This window comes from Canis lupus, chromosome 23 (genome assembly GCF_048164855.1).
Source record: "Canis lupus baileyi chromosome 23, mCanLup2.hap1, whole genome shotgun sequence".
NCBI lineage: Eukaryota > Metazoa > Chordata > Mammalia > Carnivora > Canidae > Canis > Canis lupus.
Genome location: NC_132860.1, coordinates 35,166,846 through 35,190,581, shown reverse-complemented (window position 1 = coordinate 35,190,581; position 23,736 = coordinate 35,166,846). Strand labels below are relative to the sequence as shown.

The window sequence follows — 23,736 nt, the reverse complement described above, 5'->3', positions numbered from 1 at the left end:
ATCATACTATTTTGATTCCTACAGTTTTGTGGTATATCTTGAAATCTGGGATTGTAATACTTCCTGTTGTTTTCTTCTTTTTCAATATTCTTGGCTAGTCAGAATCTTTTGTGGTTTCATACAAATTTTAGGATTATTTGTTCTCATTCTGTGAAAAATGTTTGTATTTTGGTAGAGATTGCCTTAAATCTGTAGATTGCTTTGGGTTATGTGGACATTTTAACAATATTCTTGCCGTTCATGAGTATGGAATATTTTTCTCTTTGTGTTGTCTTCAGTTTCTGTCATCACCTTTTTATAGTTTTTGGAGTACAGGTTATTCACCTCCTTAAGTTTGTTCCTAGGTATTTTGTTATTTTTGGTGCAATTGTAAATGGGATTGTTTTCTTAATTCCTCTTTCTGCTACTTCTTCTACTTCATTTTATTTATGGTGTAATTTATACTTTTGCAGAATATTCCAGATCTTAAGATTTTTTTAAATATAAATCTTTATGTAATGGTGGGTAAGAGTACTAAAAGCTTTTTCTTTAAAGGCAATGACAGTGTCATTGCTATATAAGATTTTAAGGCATTTTAGAAAGTGACTGTCAAAGCTACATGATACAGAATTGAAAATTTGATGAATTCAGAAAGAGATTTAAATTAGTTTAGTAGATGTTTAAAAATACTTTTTAAAGAAAGACTGAATACATTTAGGGCCTGAAGATTTAACCAAAGTGTTATAATAATGAGAAAAGAAATGATTATTGGATATACTAGTGGGTAGTTGGATGCCAATATATGAAATATATTAACTTGATTGCATTCCTTATCCTCTACACTAAGATAATTTTCAGAGGGATAAGAGAGTTAAATATTTCGAGCTTGGAAAAATCTGGGAGTGGAATAGTATATTTATGCCAGCTTTGGATGGAAGATATATTTTTGTAAGCCAAAATGTAGTAGAAGAAATATTGAAAAGAAACAAGAAGAAAGCTGGATAAATAAAAACTTACTAAATATATAGATAGCAGTAACTAACTTTTACATAGTGCTTAACAGTGAACACAATGTTTATGTACTTCCTCAGATCTTCTCCTAGGAACAGACAACAGATGTGGCCACTGTTTTAATGGGGAGAAACTGAAAATACAGAAGTAAATAAATAAACCACGTAATTTCAGAGACTGCTGAGAGCTGTGAGGACAATGACAAATCCCTGGTGAGTGACTTATATATGAGGAGGGGCTGTTTTAGAGACAGAAGGGTCAGTGAGGAGGCGACATTTGAACTGAGACATGAATTACAAAACAGATTCAGGCTTGAACTGTGCCATGGATAACCTGCCCATGAGCTACAATGATCCCTTCCCAGTTTCTGACATATTTTTTTGTTTGTTCCCAGGTGGTAGATAGCAGTGCCCTGTTGTGGGTCACAGTTTTAGAAACCTTGGCTGAGACACCATAGGAAGTGGGCTCTTAAAGGAGGAAGTCATTTTTGTTGCTTCTGTCCTTGGCTCCAGGCTTCCTCTATTTCCATCCTTATATGCTGCTTCTCTCTCTGATTGCTACAGTCTCAGTGCTCCAGCCCTCCTCATTTGTATTGTTATTTCCAGGATCTGGCTCCACACCTTCTTTTTGCCTTTCAAAGGCCAAGCTCTTCCCTGAGCTGCATGACTTATACTGCCTAATCGGTGACTCTTCCTCATTAGTCTTCTCTGATTGCCCTTTTTGGAATGACTCTCTTCTGAGGAAGATCTGAAGACACATGGAAGCATAGACATGTATTCTAATTCACTCATGATTGGTAAACACCATTGAATGCTTTCTGTGGCTCTTCACTGTGTTCTGATTTCTAGATGATAAACAAGCCCTCCCATGATTTGCTTCCTGCCTGTTTCTCTAGTCTTCCTTCTTGCCCTTCCTCACATGCTGAAGTCATACTAAAGTACAGCATTCTATGTATCTAAAATGCCACTCTTTCTTTGCTTATGGAGTACCCTATGCCAGGAGTGTCTTTCTTTTCCGTGTCTGCATTAAAAACACTACTCATTCTTTTGGGCCAGTTTCCCTTCCTCGGTGAAAAAGTCTGTTTTGGCCTCCCCATGGAGTGTGAAATTCTTTCTTTGTAATTCTATAGCATCTTACAAATCATTCTGTGTAGCCCTTATCAAATAGTCATGTTTATTTACATTTCTTCTTCACCATTGCTGTCTACCGCCCTGCCTCACCACCCCCTTGCCCGTCCCTAAACTATGAACACCAATGTTGGATACTGTGCCCCTTTATTTCTTTATTCTGTGTTCTTGAGCCTTGCCACAGAGCCTGTTACAGACTGCATACTTAATACATGTTTGCTTGGAGTAGTGTATGAATGAAATGTTATAAAAACTTAGGAAGTTCTAGACCTCAATGAGTACAAAGTCAGAGCTTGAATCCCAGGTGTCCAGTCTTGGCATTTTAGCAAATTTGCTAGATACACATCAATCTCATTTTTTCCCTACTATGTTTATTCTTGTATGTATATTTTCAATATATATTTTTTGGGCACTTAACTGTGTCCAGGTAAATTATCAAAATCTGGCCCCCCATAAGATAAGGAAGCAGGAAGACTCTCTACTAGATGGAGGGTGGTCCCTTTGATCAGGTAGTCAGCAGGGGCTTTACAAAGCAGATGTCAGGGAGCTGGCTCTTGAAGGGGAGAGGGGCTTCGGAAAAGGTTGGAAATGAAAATTATATTGCTTTTTAAAACCATTCATATTGTACCTAAGGATATTTCCAGAATTGTGTAATTCTATTTATACTTATTAGCTTGATAAATCAAGTCCACTTTTGAGCAAACATCAAATTTCCTTGACCATATTTCTATAGGGCTACTGATTTCAATGGTGCATAACCTATAAAAGTGGTAGGAAATGCCCAGAGAAGCAGCAAAAATGTGAAAGGGTTTGTTGAAATGCTCATCACTCACTTTTTCTCCTGGGAGGAGGAGAAATGGACTCTGGCTGGATGGTAGGGAAGTGGAAACCCATAAAAAAGGGAACAGGAGGCCAATTATGCTGCTTCTGTCACTGAGCCCTGCTGCTCTCATTAGGCTCATAAATAGGCTTTCTGGTACAAATATAGATGTAAATATTTGAGCAAAATGCTGTTTTTTATGTTTTAGCTCAAAAGTGTTAAAACCCATTTTATTTACTTAAAAGATAATGTAAGCTTTTTGTTTATGATCATTAAAAATAAACCTGCTGAATTAGAATAGCTTTGTCAGGGATCAATGAAATTACTTTTATTGAAAATGACCTAAACCTTTTTTGCCTGGTCAGCACATCAACCTCATTGATGTGAGTCTTATAGAAATGAGCAGCCAGGGAAAGACTTGGGTCTGTAGACAGAAGACTTGGATTGGATTCTCAACTTTCTGAAGGTGTGGCCTTTGATATGTAACAACTTCTCTGAGTCTCTGATTCTTCCTTCCTCTGAAAGGAGGATCATCATGTTCAACTTTCAGTCTTATAACAGCGTTTAAATCAAAGAATTGTGTTGGTTATTATTATTATAATAATTGAATTATTATCTAATAATAATTATCTAATAATTCAAGATGTCAATTTCCTGAGATCCCAGATCCCCTGTTCAGGGCTATGAGGTGCCATAAATGAATGCTTGATGGTGGGGATACTTATAATTATGTGCTGAAGTTTGGTTCCAAGTTACAATACATATTTCTCCTAGTGAGTTGACCTGAACTATACAGAACCATGAGGAATCTTCATCAGCTGAGTTCAGGTCAAAGGTCTTTTATAGAAGCAGAAGAAGTGACTTCTTGTCCTCTTTCCCTTTACCTAATAGCTTGACCTTTTGGCTATTGAGAATTTGTAAAAATTAAGAAAAATATTCTGAAGTAAAGAAGGGGAGAAGAAGGTCTCCTCTAAGATCTGGAGCAAACCTGTCAGAGCAATAAAATAATATTTGTGAGCATCCCCTCAATGTTAGGCTTTGTGTGAAGCATAATCTTATTTAATCTTCACAGCCATCCTGTAAGATAGTTGTTATTATGTCTATTTTATAACTAAGGAATGAGACTTGGAGAAGTGAGAAGACAAGCTTACTAGCTATCTGTCCAAGGTCTTACAGCTAGCAGGTGACAGAGCCCAGATTTGAAGTCTATAGCCTACGTATGTACCTAGTGTATCTCCTAACTTGGATTGTACAGAAAGGGTCCCCTTGTGCCACCAGTTTTGTGTTTCCATATGTTCGACGTGGGAAAAATGCCTCTAGTCTTTTTTAAAATCAAAGGATGAATAAAAATGCCTAGCATCAACCTTCAGAACTTCAAAAGCCCATAATGCTATATTATTAAAATGACAACAAATCTTTTTATCCAGTAGAGGAAAATCTCACCATGAGAGCATTGGAGCAGAGGGAAGCCTAATCCCTCTTGTCGCCACTGTGATGACAGGCATTATATTCCAGGTGCATGAGAGATAACACGGTTGCCTCACCATGTAATTATCATTGTTTCTGTTGGGTTTTATCATAAGCAGTAATTATCACTAAGTAACATATGGCATTTGGTAGTAACTTGGAAAACAGCCTGTCACTTGGCTTTATAATTTGGGGTGGATGTTGATGGTATTATGTCATGAATCCTGCACTGCCAGTTGTTCCTTCTCCTGTGAGTCTTCCAAGGGGCTCTATACACAGGGGACAATAGCAGATTGAGAAGTAAAGTACCACTTTGTCATTAGCTGTGTAAGTACCTGATTCCCTAATATAAACCTCTGCTAGAGGTTAGGTAGGGAGTTGAGGCTCAGGCATGAGACCTAAGCAAGGCTTTTATTACCTCTCTGGCTAGCTGCATGGCCTTAGGAGTGGTGTAGACTTGGCTAAACTTAGCTAATCTACTGAATATGTGGAGGAAGTGAAAGAAAAAACCAGAATCCTGAGAGGCTAGACCCTGCCTATGCTTTTTAACCATATAAATATAGAAAGCAGTCCAGTGCCAGCTTGCTGCTTTATTAACATACAGTGGCCTTTGATGGTTTCTAGGACTTTGAACAATTACATTAGCTATTCCATCTATGGAGGAGGTACAGGAATATGGCTGGGGTTGGGAGGAAGATGCCTCTACAGTTTGTAGAAGGAATGCTGCCAGGATACCAATTTAACTCCCTTGATCATTTAAAAAATATGTATATTTATTTATTGAAGTTTGATTTGCCAACATATAGTATATCACCCCGTGCTCATTCCGTCAAGTGCCCCACTCAGTGCCCATTACCCAGTCACCCCAACCCCCCACCCACCTCCCTTTCCACCACCCCTTGTTCGTTTCCCAGAGTTAGGAGTCTTTCATGTTCTGTCACCCTCTCTGGTTTTTCCCACTCATTTTCCTTCCTTTCCCCTTTAATCCCTTTCACTATTTTTTATATTCCCCAAATGAATGAGACCATATAATGATCATTTTTGAGGAAATATAGCAGAGTGTATATAGTGCTGTTTTTCACAGCTCTGTAGCCTTGGATAAATTACTTTATATCTCTAAATTTCCTAACTATGATTGTGTCTGCCCTAGATGTGAACACTACTACATGTAACATTGTATATAGTTTAAATTACTTAAAATTTCCATTTTCTGGTAAACTATTACTTAGATATTTTAACTCCTTTTTAATCTTGTCAATAGCATAAATAATTGTCTTCTTTGAGTCTATTTTTTTTCCTTCACAAAGAACCAAAAGTTGGCAACCCCTCTCACAACTTATTTATTAACCATGATGAGTGAGAATGGCCATTCTCTCCTTGAGAGGGGGCACTGGATGAGATCATGCTCACTCTCACAAGCACAGTGATGTCTCACTTCCAAGACCCTCAGCATATGTGATTAAATTCATGCCTCAGCAACATTAAACATAACCGCATCATTGGACTTGCTTGCGGAATGTTTTTTTTTTTTTTGCTTGTGGAATGTTAAAATTGAATTTTTAATCTAAAAATGTTAAAATATGCTGCATTATTCGAAATTAAATGAATAGTGAAAAATTAAGATCTTGTGTTTTGGAGTTAGTCAGACAGGGGTTTGAATCTTTGGCCTGGCCATTTAACAATTGTGTGAACTTGATCAAGTTTCTTTTCTTCTTCTCCTCCTTCTCCTCCTCCTCCTCCCCCTCCTCCTCCTCCTCCTCCTCCTCCTTCTTTTTTCTCCTCCTCCTCCTTCTTCTTCTTCTTCTTCTTCTTCTTCTTCTTCTTCTTCTTCTTCTTCTTCTACTTCTTCTTCTTCTTCTTCTTCTTCTTCTTCTTCTTCTTCTTCTTCCTTCTTTTCTTCTTCTTCTTCAAAGATTTTATTTATTTATTTGAGAGGGAGAGTGATAGAATGAGCAGAGGGTGCAAGCAGAGGGAGAGGGAGAAGCAGACTCCCTACTGAGCAGGGAGCCCAACATGGGGCTCGATTCCAGGACCCTGGGATTATGATCTGAGCCGAAGGCAGATGCTTAACCCACTGACCCACCTAGGTGCCCTGAACTCGATCATTTTTCTTAAATTCTACTAACCTTGGCTTTCTAATTTGTGAAATGGGAATAGTAACAGGGTCTACTACTTAGTATTATTATAATATTATTATGTTATTAATTAATGTATTAAACATTTATATTGTTTATAAAAATGTAAAACAGCTAAAGCTCTTAGCATCTAATTATTGTTTAATAATGATTTGCTAATATTATCATCTTAATTATAGTCATTTCATTTTCTGGGCCCTGGCAGTGGCTACCAAGAATTGATATGAATGATCCATCCCTGATGCGGGAATAAATGCACACATTGTAAGAATATGCATAAACAATAATAAAACTGATTGAAAATTGTCTGCTTTTTATGATCGCTATGGGCCAGCAATTCTAATTAATGTCAATGATAACCCATTCCTCTCCTTCAGGGCAGACCACTTCTGTCCCTAATTCTTCCTTGGTACTTACTGGAAATGGATACTTCGTGGTCTTGTTAATCTTCAGGTTCTCATGCTTTAGCCTGTAATGTAATCCTTTTTTTCCCCAATGATCTGGAGAGACAGCTACCTCACTGTGATGTGAATCTGCCATTTATATTTCCTCTCCCACTTTTTTTTTTTAAAGCATCAGCACTTTATATTTTTTTTATTATTTATTTATGATAGTCATACAGAGGGAGAGAGAGAGAGGCAGAGACATAGGCAGAGGAGAAGCAGGCTCCATGCACCGGGAGCCCGACATGGGATTCGATCTCGGGTCTCCAGGATCGCGCCCTGGGCCAAAGGCAGGCGCCAGACCGCTGCGCCACCCAGGGATCCCCCTCTCCCACTTTTTTTTTTTCAGTAGGGCTTGATATAGGCAGTTACAGAGCTTCAATCAAAAATGAGAGTTACTTCTTCGGTTTCTCAGTAACCAAAAAATTCTTCCTTTGGCTTTTAGTTTTATGATTATTTTTTAGTCCTAGAACTCTGACTCTTCTCTTTCATTAGAAAGATCTCTTGGCTCTACTATGTGAAGTATATCCCAAATCTGTTCCCTTCTCACCATTTCCACTGATACTAAATTCTCCTTCTAGAATATTGTGTTAACCTCCTGACTAGTCTCCTTCCTTACACTCTTATTTCCCCTCGTAGTCCATTTTCCAATGGACTTTGAACTAAAGTTAAACTGTAAATTGATTTACATCATTTCTTAATACTCCTCCAGTGGATTTTTGTTTCATCTAGATTAAAGTGCAAACTCTATTATGGTTTACAGGGCTCTGTATGACTGGCTCTTGGCAGATTATCTTTGATCTCTACCTCTTAGCACTTTCTTCTTGATCATTTACTCCCATGCTTTCTTGAACTTGTCAAGCTTGCTTCTGGCTTATGGTATTTTAATTTGTAATTTGTTTTCCCTTTGCTTAGAATGCTCTATACCTAGATGTTTGCATGTCTCACTTCCTTACTTTTTTTTGTCTCATCATATTGCTATCTCTCAGAAAGGACCTTGTATACCACCCTATTTTCAATGGCAACCCATTTATAGAAAATGCAGTTGGACCCCACCCATATCTTCTAAGCCTACCTTAGAAATCTGCATCTTTGTGGATAGTTTCCTGTACATGCAGATATAGCTTACTGCTTCAAATGTTTGTGTCCCTCTTTAGAAATCTTTATTCAGACTACAAGTGTTTGCTGGGGTTGTGGGTGGGGTGGGCTGGAAGTACTACAGTTATTGCCCTGAGAAGTAACCCTCAGCCTTTAGGGCTGGATTTGGTAGACCAGCTTTCTCCCCTATTGATGGAACAGCTCAATAATATGTGCTACACTGTCTCTCTGAGGGTTGACAGTGAGATTCAGCTCCAGTTTCCCACATGGTAACCCACTGAGGCATTCGTGGGGGAGGTTGAATCTCACCCACTGTTTTTACTGAAATGTAATTGACAAATAAAAATTGTGTATATTTAAGGTGTACAATATGATGGATTGAAATGTATATACATTGTGAAATGATAATCAAGCTAATTAACACATTCATCACCTCATAGTTACATGGGGTGTGTGTGCATGTGTGTGTGAGGAGATTTAAGATCTGCTCTCATAGCAAATTTCAAGTATACAATATGGTATTATTCAAGGTATTTTTAAAAATGATTTTATTTATTTATTCATGAGAGACACACAGAGAGAGGCAGAGACATAGACAGAAGGGGAGGCAGGCTCCTCATAGGGAGCCTGATGTGGGACTTGATCCCAGGACTGGGATCACACCCTGAGCCAAAGGCAGATGCTCAACCAATGAGCCACCCAGGCGTTCCATCAAGGCATTCTTTATTGGCTTTTCTCACTTCCCCACTCCCTTACCTTAGGTACTAAATATATTACTTGTACTCAAATCCTTATCTTGGGGTCTCTTTGGTGGAAACCCACCTAGATATCCTCAACAATAATTTTCTATAACCTATTTTTTTCTACTTATTATGCATTTATGAGCTTCACAGGGAAATATCTTAGAACTTGCTGCTGTGTCTTCTGTATCTTGCATAATGCCTAGCTTTTTGGAGGTTTTTACTAAATAACTTTTGGATGAATGATGAAAGAATTGAGACAAATCCCCTGATTATTCACTCCCTTCTTTTGAATGATTTGCTTCAAACTTAGAAGAGAGTAATAAAAACTTTCAGCATAGTCTGACACCATGTTTCCAGTTTAGTGAATGTCTTCGGCAGTATGTTAGGTTTTCATTACTATTATTTTATTTCAATATTTCTTAAAGGTATACTATGAATGCATACTAAAAACTAGGTTATTTATGGACTTTATATCCTTTAATAATTGCAGCTTCTCTGTAAGGTAGGCTTTATTATCTATAGTCTAAAAATGTGGAAATTAAAGCTGCTGAAGGTTACAAAGCTTATTATGTGGAGGAACTGGGGCTTAAAACCTCATGTGTCTCACGTGAAAGCCAGTACTTTTCTTTGTACACCCTACCTCCTAGGCAATTATTACACTTGTAGGTTATAACTTTTAGTTTGTGTTAAGCCAATTCTAAAGTTTAAATTTCCCAAAAGGAAGAGAGATGGTATATGTCAGGTCCCAGAAGCTTTCTCCAAGTTGAAGAAAATAACTGTTAGAAGAAAGGACAATTGTATGAACTAGTGTTACAAAGATGCATGTAAAAAGGATGAATTTTTATGTCTGGGTTATGCTCTATTGCTTTGATAAAAAAGTGAAAAGGAAGGAAAATAACCGTTAAACTGGGAATGTTGCAACAGATTCTGGTATATTAATAATCCTAGTTACAATCATATCATGACAGCATCAAATGTGTCTAGTTACTACATTTGTGATGGCAGAATAATGGGGAAAATTTTACATTACTTGTGAAATCAAGACAGAGTGTTCAAAATTCACTTCTAAAGTGAAGTTTGCTTCAAGAAAATAATTTTAAATCCCAGGAATAACATGAAATTGTTCTAACTTTTCTCTTTCTAATTAAAATACAGTATGTACTTAAATCTGAACTTATAGACTAAAAGTGATACATTTAAATGAATAATGTTTCTTTTTTTTTACACATTGAATAATGCTTAGAGAAAATGCTAAACAAATTTAAATAAAAATTTCTGATTTCCAGAGTATCTCATTTTAATTTACTAGAAGACAAAATTATGTCAGAGATTCAGAGCAAATAAGTTTTTAAATAAAGAAGCAAAAGAAATTCGGTGTCATTTTTGTCCTTGTCTAGGAGATCAGTATAAAGAGTGACAATGGCCCAGAATGTAGAGACTATGGTTACCTCTGACGTGACATTAATAAGTATAATCTTGAGTATATCTCTTAACATTTCTTGGTTTGAATTCTTGCCCTGAGATTGGACTAGATGCTTTTTTACAGTTCCTCCATTTTTGATGTTCTGTGACTTTATGACTGTATTAAAGAAATGTATTAAATTGACTGTTTATTTTAGTGGTGTCATATAGGGAAAATTAGCATTCTAAAAATAGTATTAACTAATGTGAGAGGCAGCTATGATCTAATATAATTCATGAAATTACAATTTTGAGATATAATTTTAAGTTGGACTTTGCCATTCCAACTGATTGTGTGAAAAGAACATGGGCCTTGGAGTTGGAAAGACAAGATTCAAATTCCAGCTCTGACACTTACCAGCTGTTTGACCTTGATGAATTAGTTTCTTATCCTCAGTTCCTCATTTCTAGAATGGAGATGGTAATGTACATCCTCATTAAACCGAGGGAGTATTATATGAATAGCGTAAGATGAATTTCTTGAAAGCATTTTTTTTTTTTTAGATTTTATTTATTTATTGACACACAGAGAGAGGCAGAAACACAGGCAGAGGGAGAAGCAGGCTCCATGCAGGGAACCCGATGTGGGACTCGATCCCGGGTCTGCAGGATCACACCCCAGGCTACAGGCGGCACCAAACTGCTGCGCCACTGGGGCTGCCCGAAAGCATTTTTTAAAAGTAAAAATTACAATACTGATGTAAGGTATCAGTATTGATTAATAGGAGCAAAGCAAGAGCAATAATAAAGCCTTTCAGATGCTTTTGAGAGATGGCTTAAGTCCTAAAAACCTTGACAAGGTTGTCTTTTCCCTCATTTTGGGAAATGCCAGTTTCTCCTAATCATAGAAAGTTTGACTTACTGTTCTATGGGGGATTAAATGTAAAATAAAAATCTGCAAAAGTCTGAAAAATATGCACTTAGAAAATTATATGGTTTTATAAAATTATTTTTTTGAGCAACTCTAGTATGTTATGCACTGTTCCAGACTCTTTCCAGATATAATCTCATTTTATTTACAGTGACCCTGTGAAGTCCATATTATCCCCTTGTTCTGAAAGGAGGAATATGGCTTAGAGAAATTGAATAACTTGACGAGGGTCCTATGACTGGTAAAGAGAAGAGCCCTAATATTAACTCATGTTTTTTAGATACAAAACTCCTACCCTACCTTCCTCTTTAAGCTGCCTCCATATCAAAAGAAAAAAAAAAGTTATTTGTATAATTATATAGAGCTCCAGCCATATGACACGCATTGAATTAGCCAGATACATGATCCCTTTGAATCATCTTCATAGAACCTCTTTTGATGTAAGTTTTATTTTAATTTTAGAGAATTTTTTTTTTTAAGCCTTTACTTTCTAGAATGGTGGTGACACATCAGTAAATTGGTTTAAAAATCCAATGAACAAAGCAAATTGAAAATAAACAACAAAATGAGTTTAGGGTAATAGAGGGAAAATTAATTTCCTACCATGATATGCGCACATATTTTAATATATACATATGGGGTAGTGTTATATATGCTAGCATTTATATGCTAATTTTGGAATGAATGATGCAATTGTTAGCCAGAGAGAACTGAAGATTTAGAATTAATACATAGAGAGATAAGGATTAATTGGGGATTGTTAAAAGACAACTGGATGGGCAATAATTGGTGGAATATTTGGCTCCACAAAACCCATTTCAAGTCACTGGCCTTCTGTAGGATTAAAATGAAGTGTAGAGAGAACAGTTATATATAAAAATATATGTTACACATTATCAGATTCAAGAATCTGCAACCTGTTTAGCATCATGCTAAGAATTTTTATACATATTATCTCATCTAATTCTCCAAACAGTTTTGCCATATATAAAATGTACATTTTATAATTTTCATTTTACCAGTAAGGAAAATGAGCCCCTGAATTGGTCCTAGCTGCTGCTACACCATCTCAATTATCATGAAAGTAACCCGCAGTAAGTGCCATAAAACTACAATCTCTTGAACTTCAGATTCTTAAGGACTTTTGTGCCTGGTCATAATTTTCATTTTTGTCCCACTTCCTGCTGTCATTCTGGATAGCTTCACACCCAAGATAGTGAATGTCTGCCAGTGTGTTAACAGTTGTCTTTTACAACCAGTCTTGCTACTCTATCCTCCCTGCTTCCTACCTCATTGCTCAAGCAAGGTAGCATGCACATGAATAATTCTTTTTTTAAAAAAGAGAGGATTGTAAAAGATTCGGTAGAGAACACTTGGAATTGCTAAGAAAGGGTAGCAGAAACCAGATGAGGGCAGGATTCCTGAAATCCATCAGTATGATAACATCATTCTACCATGTAAGCAGGTATTTGCTTCTCAGACTGTCTCTGCTCCTTCCCTGTGGGCTCCTCAGAGATCAGAGAGCATGCACTCTTTGTTACCACAGGTTCCTTTTAAGAGCCTCAACAACCAATTCATGTAAGATGAAGACAACCACCTCATCAGGCTTCTGGTATCCCATGCCCATTGTGAAGAATGGCCCCATAATTTCTCAGGTGAGCCTCATCCTATCATGTGAGTAAAAGGCAAGAGCCTCCATCTTTAGCTTACTTTTAAAAATATTGCCATCCTCATTCTGCAGAGTGCTTGCCCTCTACTGGTTCTATCTCCACATTCTTTCCATGGGACCTTTACTCTTGAACTCTCAGCAGAACTCTGGCTCTTCTGCCTGGAATTTGCTTCTCTAAACCTGGCTGTTCTCTTCTATCATGTGCCTGAAAGGTCCTTGAAGTTCTGCCGACATTATTTACTTTTCCCATTGTCACATGCAAACCATTGCTCTATCCTCCTGCCTTTTATAAAACAGCTCTACCTAAGAGGCTCATGATGTTTGACTAGGTCATACATATAGCTTTGCATGGCTCCCATTTCCTGAACTCCTGGCTACTCCCTCATTTTCATCAAAGACTTTTACTCCTGGCCATTATTTTTACTTCTCTTTCAACCCTTGTTCTTTTAAATAATTTCCATAGCCAAGTGGTTGATCCATATTAGCCTGGAATCTTCCTGACCTCACGGGCTCCAGTAATTTTTTCCTTTATTCCAGCTATTTCACTACCAAAGTCATATGGTAGTTATTGCACGTACCACTCTAACTCTTGAAATGTTAAACTACATTTTCATGTAGAAAATTTAGAAAACTAAATTTTCTCTTAGCCCAACAGCTCTTCATTCCTTCTTTGAAGGAGTGGTTTCTTTCCTTTGACTTTTTTTCCAGTGTTCTTCCCTTCATGACTTCAATTCTTTATTCAACTTAGACCGCTAGTGTATATCTCTAGCCACTCACTTTCTTTTCAGCAGGATCTATGTCTTTTTCTCTTTTTCTTTTTTAAATAAACTTCTGTGGACTCTACCCTGGATATACCACAGTCATTTAAAACACAAATTTTTTTTTTTTTTGATCATCAGACTCATTCCTTCTGTGTTATTTCCTTTTAGTGAGGTGTGTCGCATAATCTAGAGACTTTGGTGAGGTAATCTCTTCGTAGCCCTCCTACCCAATATGTATGAACACAAATCATGACTTTTTTTTAAAAAAGATTTTATTTACTTATGGAGAGAAAGAAAGCACTCTTGCACAAGTGGGGGGAGAGGCAGAGCAAGAGAGTGAAGCAGATTCTTTGCTGAGCAGAAAGTCCCACACAGGACTGTAACCCAGGACCTAGAGATCATGACCTGAGCTGAAGGCAGCTGCTTAACTGACTGAGCCTCCCAGGCACCCCCAAATTATGACTTTTTTAAAAAAGATTTTATTTATTTATTCATGAAAGACCCAGAGAGAGAGGGGTGCAGACAAAGGCAGAGGGAGAAGCAGACTCCATGCAGGTAGCCCGATGCAGGACTCGATCCAGGGTCTCCAGGATCACACCCTGGGCTGAAGGCAGCACCAAACCACTGAGCCACCCGGGCGGCCCAAATTATGGCTTCTTAATGCCTCTTACATTCCTTGCATTTTCATCATTCCCTCATTCTTATTTTAATGTTAATTCTCTTCATCTTTTGTCTCTCTATTAAGTGATATTTTAAGTGGTATTTTATTTTTTATTTCTTAAAGATTTTATTTATTAGAGAAAGAGAGCAAGAGAGTGTGAGAGAGCAGGGGCAGGGGGAGAGGTAGGGGGAGAAGCAGACTCCCTGCTGAGGAGGGAGCCTGATGGTAGACTTGATACCAGGACCCTGGGATCATGACCTGAGCCGAAGGTAGACACTTAACCAACTGAGACACTCAGGAGCCCTTAAAAGGTATTTTAAATTCTCTTTGCAGAAGCCTTGCTTTTCTTCCTGTCTCTTTTCTTCCTTGAGCTCACTGTGCATTTGAGTGGCTGACTACCCTTCTTATTCTCTAAACTCTTTTCTTTTGGTTCTTAAAAGGAAACCAGGATAAAGTGACTTCTTATCTATGTGACTTTTAGTCTTTATCTTCTGATGTCTTTCCTTCTTTCTGACCATTATAGCATATCTTAATGTCAGTACTTAGTACTCAGTCGGCCTTTTTCTCTTCTCATTCTGTCTACCCTATCTGTACAAAGCTATCCATTCATATAATTTTATCTACCATCAACCAAATATGATTGATCCTTACTCTGTAATATCTCTTGGCTGGACCTTTCTTCTGAGATACTGTCTTACTTATATGCCTGCCTACTTCCCTTCTTCATATGGATGTTACATAGACTCTCAAGCCCATCAGCAAAGACAGAATTTGATGTCCTTTCCCATGATATGCTCCTCTTTTATTCCCTATTTCTGTTATTGATTTCCAAGGTATCAAAGCAAAAAACTTTCTCTTTCTTATCTTTCCTATATAGACAGGTTGAAAACTCTATATCCTTGACATCTGTGAAATCATCTGCCCATCTTCACTGCTACTACCAGAGATTAGACTCTTATATGACTTCATCTTTAGTCTTATTTCTGCTTCCACTGTCCCCTAAACTTTAGTTCATAGTACTACTTGAAGTGCTCAGGACTAAAGAACCCAAATGCCCTTTGATCTACATACAACTACCTGTAGTCCCTTGTCCCTCTGGTAATACCACTTATCTATTTCTGAGATTTAATATGTTACTTATTTTCTGAAGTCTTTTTGTATCTTTGCATAAAACTGACTGTTCCTTGCACTGTGTAACTCTTTCAAGCATTACAATGGAAGCGAAATAAACATAATTTATTAACCTCATTTGTTGATAGCTCAGTTTCCCTTATTGGACCAGAAATCCCTTAGGATGTAGCCATACCTTATATCTCTGAATCTCATTGTCTAGAAACATAGGCAGCTCAATAAATGCCTGATAGACCATTTTTCTTATTGGAGTGCAATTTGCCCCATATACCATATCACCCAGTGCTCATACTGTCAAGTGCCCCCCTCAGTGCCTGTCATCCAGTCACCCCAACCCCCCCAGCCCCCTCCCTTTCCACTACCCCTTGTTCATTTCCCAGAATTAGGAATATCTCATGTTCTGTCACCCTCACTGATATTTACACTCATTTCCTCTCCTTTCCCCTTTATTCCCTTTCACTATTTTTTATATTCCCCAAATGAATGAGACCATATATATAATGTTTGTCCTTCTCTGATTGACTTATTTCACTCAGCATAATACCCTCCAGTTCTATCCACGTTGAAGCAAGTGGTGGGTATTTTTCGTTTCTAATGGCTGAGTAATATTCCTTTGTATACATAGACACAGCTTCTCATCTGTTGATGGACACCAAGGCTCCTTCCACAGTTTGGCTATTGTAGACATTGCTGCTATAAACATTGGAGTGCAGGTGTCCTGGCATTTCACTGCATCTGTATCTTTGAGGTAAATCCCCAGCAGTGAAATTGCTGGGTCATAGGGCAGTTCTATTTGTAACTCTTTGAGGAACCTCCACACAGTTTTCCAGAGTGGCTGCACCAGTTCACATTCCCACCAACAGTGTAAGAGGGTTCCCCTTTCTCCGCATCCTCTCCAACATTTGTGGTTTCCTGCCTTGTTAATTTTCCCCATTCTCACTGGTGTGAGGTGGTATCTCATTGTGGTTTTGATTTGTATTTTCCTAATGGCCAGTGATGCAGAGCATTTTCTCATGTGCTTGTTGGCCATGTCTATGTCTCCCTCTGTGAGATCTCTGTTCCTGTCTTTTGTCCATTTCATGATTGGATTGTTTGTTTCTTTGCTGTTAAGTTTAATAAGTTCTTTATAGATCTTGGAAACTAGCCCTTTATCTGATAGGTCTTTGCAAATATCTTCTCCCATTCTGTAGGTTGTCTTTTAGTTTTGTTGACTGTTTCTTTGGCTGTGCAGAAGATTTTTATCTTGAGGAACTCCCAATAATTCATTTTTGATTTTGTTTCCCTTGCCTTCATAGATGTATCTTGCAAGAAGTTGCTGTGGCCAAGTTCGAAAAGGGTGTTGCCTGTGTTCTCCTCTAGGATTTTGATGGATTCTTGTCTTACATCAAGATCTTTCATCCGTTTGAGTTTATCTTTGTGTATGGTGTAAGAGAATGGTCTAGTTTCATTCTTCTGCATGTGGATGTCCAATTTTCCCAGCACCATTTATTGAAGGGACTGTCTTTTTTCCAGTGGATAGTCTTTCCTGCTTTGTCAAATATTAGTTGACCATAGAGTTGAGGAGCCATTTCTGGATTCTGTATTATGTCCATTGATCTACGTGTCTGTTTTTGTGCCAGTACCACACTGTCTTGATGATGACAGCTTTGTAGTACAACCTGAAATCTGGCATTGTGATGCCCCCAGATATGGTTTTCTTTTTTAAAATTCCCCGGGCTATTCGGGGTCTTTTCTGATTCCACACGAATCCTAAGATGATTTGTTCCAACTCTCTGAAGAAAGTCCATGGAATTTTGATAGGGATTGCATTAATTGTGTAAATTGCCCTGAGTAACATTGACATTTTCACAATATTAATTCTTCCAATCCATGAGCATGGAATATTTTTCCATCTCTTTGTGTCTTCCTCAATTTCTTTCAGAAGTGTTCTGTAGTTTCGAGGGTATAGATCCTTTACCTCTTTGGTTAGGTGTATTCCTACGTATCTTATGCTTTTGGGTGCAATTGTAAATGGGATTGACTCCTTAATTTCTCTTTCTTCAGTCTCTTGTTAGTGTATAGAAATGCCATTGATTTCTGGGCATTGATTTTGTTTCCTGAAACACTGCCGAATTGCCGTATGAGTTCTAGCAATCTTGGGGTGGAGTCTTTGGGTTTTCTATGTACAGCATCATGTCATCGGCGAAGAGGGAGAGTTTGACTTCTTCTTTGCCAATTGGAATGCCTTTGATTTCTTTTTGTTGTCTGGTTGCTGAGGCTAGGGCTTCTAGTACTATGTTGAATAGCAGTGGTGAGAGTGGACATCCCTGTCTTGTTCCTGATCTTAGGGGAAAGGCTCCCAGTGCTTCCCCATTGAGAATGATATTTGCTGTGGGCTTTTCGTAGATTGCTTTTAAGATGCTGAGGAATGTTCCCTCTATCCCTACACTCTGAAGAGTTTTGATCAGGGATGGATGCTGTATTTTGTCAAATGCTTTTTCTGCATCTACTGAGAAGATTATATGGTTCTTGTTTATTCTCTTGCTGGTATGATGAATCACATTGATTGCTTTACGAGTGTTGAACCAGCCTTGTGTCCCGGGGATAAATCCCACTTGGTCTTGGTGAATAATCTTAATGTACTGTTGGATCCTATTTGCTAGTATCTTGTTGAGAATTTCTGCATCTGTGTTCATCAGGGATATTGGTCTATAATTCTCCTTTTTGGTGGAGTTTTTGGTTTTGGAATTAAGGTGATGCTGACCTCATAGAACGAGTTTGGAAGTATTCCATCTCTTTCTATCTTTCTGAACAGCTTTCTTGGAATAGGTATTGTTTCTTCTATAAACATTTGATAGAATTCCCCTGGGAAGCCATCTGGCCCTGGACTTTTGTGTCTTGGGAGGTTTTTTTTTCTAAAGTATTTATTTATTTATTTGTGAGAAACAGGCAGAGACACAGGCAGAGGGAGAAGCAGGCTCCATGCAGGGAGCCTGACGTGGGACTCGATCCTGGGTCTCCAGGATCATGCCCGAGGCTGTAGATGGCGCTAAACCGCTGAGGCACCAGGGCTGCCGTCTTGTGAGGTTTTTGTTGACTGCTTCAATTTCCTCCCTGGTTATTGGCCTGTTCAGGTTTTCTATTTCTTCATGTTCCAGTTTTGGTAGTTTGTGGTTTTCCAGAAATGGGTCCATTTCTTCCAGATTGCCTAATTTATTGGCATATAGCTGCTCATAGTAAGTTTTAAAAATCGTCTGTGTTTCCTTGGTATTGATGATGATCTCTCCTTTGTCATTCATGATTTTATCAATTTGAGTCTTTTCTCTCTTCTTCTAATAAGGCTGGCTAATGGTTTAAATATCTTATTAATTCTTTCAAAGAACCAACTCCTGGTTCTGTTGATCTGTTCCACAGTCTTCTGGTCTCTATTTCATTGAGTTCTGCTTGAATCTTTATTAACTCTCTTCTTCTGCTGGGTGTAGGATCTATTTGCTGTTTTTTCTCCAGCTCCTTTAGGTGCAAGGTTAGCGTTGTATTTGAGTTCTTTCCAGTTTTTGAATGGATGCTTGTATTGTGATGTATTTCCCCCTCAGGACTGCTTTTGCTGTATCCCAAAGATTTTGAAGGGTGGTATCTTCATTCTCATTAGTTTCCATGAATCTTTTTAATTCTTCCCTAATTTCCTGGTTGGCCCTTTCATCTTTTAGCAGGATGATCCTTAACCTCCACGTGTTTGAAATCCTTACAAACTTCTTGTTGTGATTTAGTTCTAATTTCAAAGCATTATGGTCTGAAAATATGTTGGGGATGATACCAATCTTTTGGTATCCACTGAGATCTGATTTGTGACCCAGTATGTGGTCTATTCTGTAGAAAGTTCCATGCACACTTGAGAAGAAGGTGTATTCAGTTGTGTTTCGATGTAAAGTTCTGTAAATATCTGTGAAATCCATCTGGTCCAGTGTATCATTTAAAGCTCTTGTTTCTTTGGAGATGTTGTGCTTAGAAGACCTATCGATTGTAGAAAGCACTACAGTGAAGTCACCAAGTATAAGTGTATTATTATCTAAGTATGTCTTAACTTTGGTTATTAATTGATTGGTATACTTGGCAGCTCCCACATTCGGGACATAAATATTCATGATTGTTAGGTCCTCTTGTTGGACAGATCCTTTAAGTATGATATAGTGTCCCTCTTCATCTCTTATGACAGTCTTTGGGATAATCTTTAATTTATCTGATATAAGGATGGCTACCCCTGCTTTCTTTTGAGGACCATTTGCATGGTAAATGGTTCTCCAAACTTTTATTTTCAGGCTGGAGGTGTCTTTCTGTCTAAAATGAGTCTCTTGCAGACAACAAATAGATCGGTCTTGCTTTTTTATCCAGTCTGAAGCCTTGCGCCTTTTGATGGGGTCATTAAGCCCATTCATGTTCAGAGTTACTATTGAAAAATATGAATTTAGTGTCATAATATTACCTATTCAGTCCCTGTTTTTGTGGATCATTTCTTTGGACTTCCTCTTTCTTTTACAGAGTCCCCCATAATATTTCTTGCAGAGCTGGCTTGGTGGCCACACATTCTTTCATTTTCTGCCTATCTTGGAAGCTCTTGATCTCTCCTTCTATTCTGAATGAGAGCCTTGCTGGATAAAGTATTCTTGGCTGCAGGTTCTTCTCATTTAGGACCCTGAATATATCCTGCCAACTCTTTCTGGCCTGCCAGGTCTCTGTGGAGAGGTCTGCTGTTAACCTAATACTTCTCCCCATAAAGGTTAGGGACTCTTTTCTCTTGCTGCTTTAAGGATTTTCTCTTTATCTTTGGAATTTGCAAGTTTCACTATTAAATGTCGAGGTTTTGAATGGTTTTTATTGATTTTAGGGATGGATCTCTCTATCTTCTGGATCTGAATGCCTGTTTCCCTCCTGAAATTAGGGAAGTTCTCAGCTATGATTTGTTGAAATATGCTTTCTGGTCCTCTGTCCTTTTTGGCGCCCTCTGGAGCCCCAATTAAACGTAGATTTTTCCTTCTGAGGCTGTCATTTATTTCCCTTAACCTTTCCTCATGATATTTTAATTGTTTTTCTCTTTTTTCCTCAGCTTCCTTCCTTGCCATCAACTTGTATTCTATGTCACTCACTGATTCTTCTACCTCATTAAGCCTTGTCGTTAGGACCTTCAGTTTTGGATTGCATCTCATTTAATTGATTTTTCACTTTGGCCTGGTTAGATCTAAATTCTCCAGTCATGAAGTCTCTTGAATCCTTTATGCTTTTTTCCAGAGTCACCAGTAGCTTTATAATTGTGCTTCTGAATTGGCTTTCTGACATCGAATTGTTATTCAAATTCTGTAACTCTGTGGCAGAGAGTGCTATTTCCAATTCTTTTGTGGTGAGTTTTTTTTCTTAGTCATTTTGCTCAGTGCAGAGTGGCTAAAAACAAGTTATACTGGAAAAAGGAAGGAAAAAAAAAGACAAAAGGGGGAAAACAAAGAACAAAAGATAAAAACAAAAACAAAACAAAAACCTGAAAACAAACAAAAACCCAAAAACAAACAAAAACAACAAGGAGGGGTTCCCTCTGGTTCTATATACGTTAATCCCTCGACTTTCCCTGGAACTTTCCAGTGCTGCTAGGTCAAGAACTCGCTCAGCTGGTCTTCTGGGGGAGGAGCCTGCTGTGCTGATTCTCAGGTGTGTGCACCTGGGGGAGCTGCCCCGCCCCCTGCCAGGTGCCCGGCTCAGTGGGAGCTGTTGACCCTGTGAGGCCCCTGTCCCCTGACGGCCCTGCTCCATTTCAGGCACAGGGTGACACCAGGAGGAGCAGCAACAGTGTTGGTGGCCAGCTCTCCAGCCCTGGAGTCAGCTCCCGCAGTAACTACTGCAGCTCCCATTTCACAGGGGCCTGGATGCTCTGGGGGCGGGGGGTGCCGATCTGCACAGCTGGTGGGCTGGAGGGGGGGCGCCTGGCGGCAGGAGCGTCCTGGCTGTCCTGGGCCCTCCCAGCCTCCGCTTGTCCCGGGAGGAGCGCCGGATCCTGGGCTGTGTCCCCCGTGCCCTGGGCTGCAGGGCCTGCACCATTGGAATCGGGCTCCTGGGGCCGCACAGCCCCCTCTGCCCGGAGCCGCCCCAAGGTGCTCCCGGGGCCCCGCTGCGCGGCTGCAGCCCCTTAGGGAGCTCGGCCTCCGGGGTGCAGCGCTCTCCCCTGGGGTGCAGGTCCTCTGTTAGTGACCCCGGGAACCTGGGGGCTCCTCTGCCCCTCCTGGGATCCTGCCCGAGTTCCCTCCGAGTGCCTTTTTCTCTGGGAAGAATCCAGTGCGGATTTTTAAAGTTCCTGCTTCTCCGGGCCTGGGCTTTCCTGTCCCGGAGGCTCTCGCTGCCCCCCTTAGCCCGGCTCCTTGCGGGGCCCCTCCACCACTGGATGCTTTTTCATTTTATTTTTTTTCCGTCTTCCTACCTTGATAGTAGTGCTAATTCTTCTCACTGTAGCATTCCAGCTGTTCTCTCTTTAAATCTCAGGCTGAATTCATAGGTTTTCAGGATGATTTGAAAGTTATCTATTAAGTTGGTGGGGACAGGTGACTTGGGGACCCTACTCTTCTGCCATCTTTCCCCACCCCCTCTCAAACCTTTTTTTTTTTAATAAAGATTTTATTTGTTTGACACACACACACACACACACACACACACACACACAGAGTACAAGTAGGGGGAGTGGTAGAGGGAGAGCAGACTCCCCGCTGAGCAGGGAGCTCTACACAGAGGTCAGTTCCAGGACCCCAGGATCATGACCTGAGCCAAGGGCAAATGCTTAACTGACTGAGACATGCAGGTGCCCCTGCTTGATAAACTTTTAAAACAAATTGAATAGGTACTGTCTTTGAATATTAGATTTTTCAATTTACCTAATACAACATAGATCAGTGAAATTGCTTTTAACACATGTTTACATTTTCATCCAAATCTCTGTAGTTTTTAATAAAACCTCATCTTCTGACTAAATGAAGCTCCATTTAAAAATATTATAGCCTTATGATCTATGAGCAGATTCCTTCAATCCCAAGTGTGCTTTTTGGCAAATGCATGGTTTGGCATATATTACCTAATTTCTTCTCATACTAGGAGGAAGTTGGGAAGAAATTTATATGTAATGGTGTTATAATCTTTTTCTCATGTAAGTATAGCTTGTATAATTACTCCATCAGGAGGAAGTTTTATGTTAATTTATAACACAAGGTTTGAGAAGAAGCAGTTCTCTTTATTATTTCAATACTCTTCATTCTGGCCAGATGTGGTTCTTCCATTGCAGGCAAGTGTAGTGAATGAGTCAGTGTGAGTTCCACATACTTTGGCTGCTGTTTACTGGTTTTGTGACCTTGCACAAGCAACCTAAATGTCCTGAGTCTCGGTTTCTGTGTTTGGTTATTTCATGGGGAGTTGGACCAGGTCAAAGGATATCATGTATATGAAATGCTCTGTGACCCACAGACTGCAGGATAAAGTTCAGTGAAAAAACTGCATGAGTGGAACGTGCATGAGTTTGGGAGCCAACAGACTAGTTTTACATTTTGATTTTGACACTTTTATGTGACTTTGAGCACATTAGATGACATCTTAGAACGTTACTTTCCTCATCTTTAACATGGGGATAATAACATCTACCTTCTCTAATTGTGGAGTAGATTAAAGGCAGCAATGCATTTATGGCATCTGGTATATAGTTATTGCTTCTGTAACTGATGACTAGTAGGAGTGAAAGCATCCAGTATTTGAAATCCTTCATCTTGTGTGCATGTCTTATATCCTCTAGACTGGTCACTAATCAATTAGGATGAATCTCTAATATGGGTTAAGCCTGAGCTAGTATGCTCTGCAGATTTAGGTTTATTAGAACTTAATGCTCCCAGAGTGATCCACATTCTTAAAAAAAAAAAAGCACATGCAAAATATTTTAATGAATCCTCAAATGATAGTAATAATTATTGTAATTTATAATTATAATGCAGAGCCAGCCACTACAATAGGAACTTTATTTGCCCTATGTTATTGAGACTTCATGTCAGTTCTGTAAGGTGGGGAGGATTATCCTCTCCATTTAAAGATGACAAAACTTAGTTACAGAAATGATAAGCTTCATTTACAGAACACAAAGAGGCAGGATCAGAAATGAACTGAGGGGGCAGCCCGGGTGGCTCAGTGGTTTAGTGCCGCCTTCAGCCCAGGGTGTGATCCTGAAGTCCTGGGATTGAGTTCCACATTGGCCTCCCTGCATGGAGCCTCCCTCTGCCTGTGTCTCTGTCTCTCTCTCTCTCTCTCTCTGTCTCTCATGAATAAATAAATAAAATTAAAAAAAAAAAGAAATGAACTGAGGGCTTCTGAT

The 23,736-nt window shown here is 39.0% G+C and overlaps 1 long non-coding RNA gene across 1 annotated transcript in view; it reads left to right on the top strand.

Annotated features, from left to right (window-relative positions):
* LOC140615580 (uncharacterized) overlaps positions 1 to 23,736 on the top strand; it is a 106,071-nt gene that overhangs the window by 36,353 nt on the left and 45,982 nt on the right. The window contains exon 2 of the long non-coding RNA XR_012016089.1: positions 1,071 to 1,202. This is a non-coding gene — a long non-coding RNA (uncharacterized lncRNA). The remainder of the gene's footprint in view (positions 1 to 1,070; positions 1,203 to 23,736) is intronic.